Raw genomic sequence first — 7,048 nt, forward strand, 5'->3', positions numbered from 1 at the left:
TCCCTGTCCAATAGCCTCAGGAGGTACATATCTCCATTTTATTGATGGTGAAACTGAGGCTCAGATTGATCAAGTCACTTGTCCAAAATCATGCAGCTAGGAATTGGCACTTTCTGCCCTATGTTTCACCTCTGTCCCTTACAACCTCCCTTTGGGGGGTGACTTTGATGGGAGGAGAGAAATTGTGACATTTTTCAGAATCTGGCCACCACCTACCACCCTCTTCCAACTTAGTCTGCTATATCACCTCCCCAGAAAGTTTAGCGCACCCCGGTACAAGGCCGCATTCTGACTTTCATGGGCCCCGGGCACTTTTGCTTTGTGCTTGTGGATATATAATATATATATTTATGTAGTAGATAATATTTATTTAATATATATTTCATATTTTACAAATGCATTAATATACAGATAAATGTATTAATGTTATATAGCAAGTCATTTTCTTCAACCTAAAAGTCCATTTTTCTCTTCTGATTTTGAACTTAAACATTTTTATAGACCCCTAAAAGTATTGTGGACCCTAGGCACTGTGCCTGCTGTACCTAATGGATAAGACAGCCCTGCCTCAATCCACCAAAATGAAGTTCAAGCCTGCTTTTGGCATTCAAGACCTTTCATAAGCTGGTTCTGCCATGCACAAGTGAGATTTCATTGGAAAAATGTATGGGAATTTACAAATATCTTTTTTTCAGAAAGATCTGAGAGTGAATCCCTGCTCTACAACTTACTGATGATATCTTTGGGCATGTCACTTGATTTGTCAGATCTTCAGTCTCTTCAGAATAAGAATAAGAATATCTATCTCACATGAGTCCTTGTGAAAATTAAATGAGATAATATATGCAAAATGCTTGGCATATGAGAATTTAATACATGGGATGGTTATTACATGACAATCTAATATAAGGTAATACTAATCTATAAGGTAATCTAAGGTAATCCATTCCAGCCCTATAGGTCTGTGCTTCTATTTCTATATTCTTTAACTCCAATAAGTATAGTTTGTTTGTTGTCACAATTTATTTGGTACAGTCAGATTTCCTGAAATCAGGAAATTTGCCTGTACCAAATAAAGGAGAAAGCGATGAACCAATTGACACTACTTGTCCAGCTATGAACTTATGTCTGGCTAGAAAATTTCTATATATACAATTGTCACATGAACTGAAACCTTTATGTATAGCTAATGCTTACTGAACACTTATTGTGTTCCAGGAAATGTCCTAAGAATCATGCATATTTTCTTATTAAATCCCTGCAACATCCCCATGAAGTCACTACTTTATTCACCCCATTTTATGAATGAGAAAACTGAGTGTCATACAGGTCTAAAGTCATATAGGTAAAAACTGGTACTGATATTTGAATTCAAGTACATATGACTTCAGATCGCCCATCCTAAGCATTACTTAGTAGTTCACTCTTTATTTGCATTTAGCAGCTTAAATGTAGATCTCTAAATTTGCTTAAATCTGTGTCAAAGTCATTACACTTTGAAGCTGCATTGAAGAGAAACATTGTTGTGAATGCAGAATGCCTATCACATGCTAAGCAGTGCAATTAAAGAGTAGAAATTGTCAATTCTTGTAATAATTCACAGAATTTTCAAAGTAGGAAGAGGTTGTGCGACACTAATTGCAGCATAATTAAAATGGACTGTCCTTTGGATGACAAACATCTGTCAGGGTTTCTAGTTAAGTTTTTTAAAAGAAAGCTGTTTATATGAAAAGAGTATATGCAAAATATTCATTGTAGCACTGTTTGTAATAGCAAAAGACTAGAGACTAACTGTCACTAGAGAGCTGTTGCAATAAATTTTAGTACATCCATATTGTGGACTATATGAAGCAATAAAAAAGAATGAGGCACATGTACATATCCTGATATGGAACAATCTCTAGGAAATACTTCAAGTGAAAAAAACAAGATATGGAAAAGTAAATAGTATGCCAACATTTATTAAATTATGAAAGGGGAGGATAATAGACATATATTCTTGTGTAATTGGGCATTAAGAGAGCTTTTTCCTATTGTCCTGAAACTGCTGCTGAAACCCAAATCTGAACCAAAAAGTCCATAAGGAGCCCACATTCTATATTTAAAGAACTGCCAGTGGTTGGAACCAGCTATCTTCCAGCAGGGCATTTGAAGAGCCATTATTGTTCTTCTACCAGCCCTTCCATCAATTCCTACCCCACTACTCCATCTATTCCCCATTCCCACCCTTCTCCCACAGACAAACCATCACCACTAATCAGTGGAAAGAAAGAATGGAGAGAAGGGAGGGAAGCCAGCCTTGAGGGCAAATGCAGTTTTCTGAAAAGAGACCCATCCCTTCCTCTCCCTCCATGGGGGATTGTAGTCCCTCATAGAGGCAAGGGAGAAGGGCTCCCAGAGAATCACTAGTGAAGACTGGGCGTGCCAGCACGAAGAGGACACTGGCAACCCCCGGATATCTGTTACTTACTAATCTGCTCTGCCCATTGCTTCTTCAGCAAAGGAAAACACAAATGGAGAAAGACCACATGGAAGGGGACTTTGGATGGCATAGTGGAGGGCTTTAGATGGAAGGGGACTGAAACTGTCCCCACCGTGCTCACACACAGCTTAACTTCGCAGTCCTAGATTGAATAACAAGCTGGCACTCAGCTGGAAGATACAGCAAGTGTATGAGGGGTCACCCATTCCTAGAGGAGATTCATGAGATCACTCCAGGTACTGATTCTTTTTCATATCTACTTGTTCTTGTTTCATTTACACCTGTTTATATTTTTATAATTTCTTTTGTAAAAATAGATGTTATTCTATTCTTTATCTTTTTCCAGAGCCCAAACATTTAAATTCATTTTCAGATCTCTCTATTGTGTTTATTTAAACCAAAATGATTCATCTTCTTATTGGTTTTATAGGCTTAATTTTATTTGTTAATTTTCCTCATATGTCTTAGAATTTTGGTTCATAGACTTATCTTGGACTGTGCATTCTTTTTCCTCTATCTTTCTCTATGCTCACCCTATTTTTATGTAGTGGTTTTGGAGTTGCCATCAATCCAGAACCAGATATTAAAATATTGATGTCCCAATCCCTGAGGTAATATTGAAGATATAGCAGAACTAATACAATTTGTACTCTGGTATTTATTACCATGTACTACTACCTAATTTAAAAAACTAATATATGTTCAAATGTAGTTGATTAACTTCCAGTGATACATAATTCAATTGAGGAAAAACAAACAGTAATAAAAAATACTAGTTTAGAGATTGGTTCAGCAGAGCAGAAATTGAGACACAGAAGTAGAGAAAAAACATATGGACACTAAGGGGGAAAAGCGGTGGGGGGGGCGGGGGTTGCATGATGAATTGGGAGGTTGGGATTGACATGTATACACTGATGTGTATAAAATAGATGACTAATAAGAAAAAAAATAAATAAAAAATAAACATAAATAAATAAAAAATACTAGTTTAATCAAAAAAGAAATGGCAATTGATACACTGTACTTCAAAATTTTGCAGACTAAGAAGTGAAAGTTAAGTCCGTGGGACTCTTTAGTCTCTGGATATGGAAAAGGATTAGATTCAAATTTATGGTACTAAAGAAGAAAGTGATGTATAAATGTAAGGAGAAGTACATGCTATATTCAGTTGTAAAAGAAATTTTGTGACCATTAACATATCCCCCCTCCACCTTATATAATCGCCTGGAGTCATAGCTTATGAGGGTGGAACATTCTAAAGTTGATCCATAAGAACAACAAAAATCACATGAGGTGAAAAATGTACTTGAGGGAATTCCCTGGCGGTCCAGTGGTTAGGACTCTGTGATTTCATTGCCAAGGGCCTGGATTCAATCCCTGGTTGGGGAACTAAGATCCCACAACCCACATGGTGCAGCCAAAACAAACAAACAAACAAACAAAAAAAGATGTACTTGAAAATTTGTTAGGAGAGCTTCGAACTGGAGACTGATTTATCATCTCTGAATTTTCCTCCAGCATTTGATCTGATAGCCTTCTCTTTGGCTGACCATCCAAAGTGGGTGGTTTAGATTTAGAGGCCATGCTACGTGAAAAAACGTGCATCTTTGAATCACACTCAGTATGGCAAAATGACCATGCCATGAAAGCCACATGAAAACTAAGATCTACTAAGAAAATAGCAGATTTAACTCTTTCATCACATGCTTCCTCCATGGCATGTACTTATTTAGAAAAAGGGAAGGCAGAATGGTATTTAAATTTTCTTTATTGCTTTGTTGACCTCATACATTTAGTTGAAATAATGTAAGTGAAGAGCATGGGTGATGTGACACAATGGGATTAAACATGGTAACTCTTTCCATGGCACAAATATGGCAGGTGCTGTCAGGAACTAAGATCTCACCCTAGTTGTAAGCCAACAACTTAGTGTAATGTGGTTTCATAGATATGAGCGGAGAACATGAGACTTCCGGGTCAGAGACAAAGAACTTTTATCCACAGCACCACATGCAGCATGAGCATCGGCATGTTTACATCAGTTCCTGGATGTCAGGAACCCTAAGCTTAGGGAAACCAAATCTTTTATAGTGGGGAGCAAGCATTTCTGTCCTTTGCTCTGGAGGGAAATACTCTATCTTTGAAGGCTGTTTGCTCTACAAACATCCTTGTGAAGATGGTCTGGGACAAATGATAGTCAGTGCCTCTGCTGACAAGATGTGCAGAAACACAAGAGGACAAGATTTTATTATGTTGTATTATATTTGGTGGAAGGGCACAGTGAGTAAATGGTTGCTATGGAGGAAAGAATATGGTTTTCACAGTCACACTGACCCTAGCTCCATTTCTAGCATAAGTTTTTGTAAGCTAAATGACCTTAGTCAAAGCGGTTAACTTCTCTGAGCCTCAGTGACATACTGGGATAATAGATCTTCCCCCATAGAATGGTTGTTTAGATCAACTAAGAAAGTGTAACAGAAAGGATCATTCACGGTATCTGGAATATTCTAAGCATTCAACAGATGCCCAATCCTTCTATCCTTCCCTCATTCACTGATTTCCTCATTTGTGTGAATCAGATGCACAATTAGGCCTCTGCCAGAGCCCTAAATCCCTCCCCCAAACTGAGAAGCAGCTGGCCATTTCTGCCACACCACCCTCGTTTGCTTAGGAGGAGGCAAGCACTAGAGCTCAAAGGCCTAGGGAAGCTGGGTTTACACTCTGAAGCCACAAAGACTGGAAGAACTTTGTGCCACAACTACTGAGCCTGCGCTCTAGAGCCTGCGTGCCATAACTACTGAAGTCCACGTTCCTAGAGCCCGTGCTCCGCAGCAAGAGAAGCCACCGCAATGAGAAGCCCGTGCACCGCAACGAAGAGTAATCCCCACTTGCCAGAACTAGAGAAAAGCCCTCACGCAGCAATGAAGACCCAACGCAGCCAAAAAAAAAAAAAAAGTTTCTTAACATCTCTAAGGCTTCATTTTCTTGCCTCTAACATGAGGAAATAGTAGGATCTAATTCCTCAGGTAGTTGTGAAGAGAAAATGAGGTAAAGTATGAAAAGCTCTTAACGAGTGCCTGATCGTCAGCAAATCCTCAGGAAACAGTAGCTACAATTATTATTTCTGAGAGCCAATCAATAGCTCCTGAAGCAGTTTCTCCATATAATTTGGGAAAGAAAAAAACCTTTATCTGCAATCATGGAATTCAACAGAGATCCGAAGTTCTGTGCCAAATAATAAAAATAGGGAGAGAGAGAGGAGAGGAGAAGGATGGGAAGCAGGCCCCTGTATGCGTAACTGGTTTGAAAGACTGACTGGAATAGGATACAGGGCGAACTCCACTAAGCCTTCCCTTCCCTGTACCCACTTTGCCACCCCCCCAACACACACACAATCATAGACTAGCTGATACTTATCCAGGGTCTGACATCACTATTCCCAGGAGAGGATACTGTCTTTATAGATATATTAGCTAGGTTTTGCTGTGTAACAAATAACCCCCAAATCTCAGTGGTGTACAACCCCAGAGGTTTATTTCTTGCTCACCCCTATGTCCATGATGGGTCAACTACTTCCCTGTTCCATGTTATCTTTACTACAGGACCCAGGCTGAGGGAGCTCCTCTCTCTCTCTCTCTGGAACATTGCCAGATTTCATGGCAGAAGGAAAAGAGACATGGTGAACAACATGCTGGGTCTTTAGCCTTCTGTTCCAAAGTGACATACATCACTTCTTCTCACATTTCATTGGCCAGAGCAAGTCTTACGGCTTCATGATGACAGAGTTGGGGCACATAATTCTGCTCCAGGGAGGTTATATAGGGGAAGAGTAATCCACTCTTCCACAGTGGACTACTTCCCCATCCAAACATACTCAAGTGTCAGAGGGACAGACAGCCACTGACAGCTGTTTATTAGCTGACCCTGGGCCTTCTCTGAGCCTCAGTTTTATCCTCTGTGAAATGGAGATAGCAATACTTGTCCTGTCAACCTCACAGAAAAGGGGTAAGAATTCAAATGAGACCACAGATATGAATGTGATTTGTAAACTGTAAAGTCCTGCACTCCCATGAGAGGGTTTTATTACTAGTATGAGTCTAACAGGAGAGATAATAAAGCTTTTTAAACATCAGCTGGATAAGGGAATCTCTGAGGTCTCTGATATTCAGTGTTCTCTTACTGAGAAAGCTGTGGGATCCACTCAGGAGAGGCTGCCAGGCGACCACACATCACAGGTAACCCGGCATTCACGCATCAGTGATTCACTCATCAGTAACTGATGTTTGTGCTTGGACTTGGGCTTCTGTCTCCTTCTGACCACTGGAGCTCCTCAGTGCCCCCTTCCTATTTTTCTGCTCAGGCAGAAAAATGGATGCCTTTCTAACCAAGCCCCTATTATGCAGAAGAGAAAATAGAGATCCAAGATGTTAACTGACTTGCCCAACTCAGCAAGTGTGTTCAGAGCTGGGACTAGAAATCAGACTTTGGATTCCTAATCTATTGCTTTTCTAAAACTTAGATTCCAACACTACAGCCGTTAGTGCTGAGATTTGGGCAAGCTTATTA

The sequence above is a fragment of the Balaenoptera borealis genome, assembly GCF_965194805.1.
Source record: "Balaenoptera borealis genome assembly, chromosome: 8".
Classification (NCBI taxonomy): Eukaryota; Metazoa; Chordata; class Mammalia; order Artiodactyla; family Balaenopteridae; genus Balaenoptera; species Balaenoptera borealis.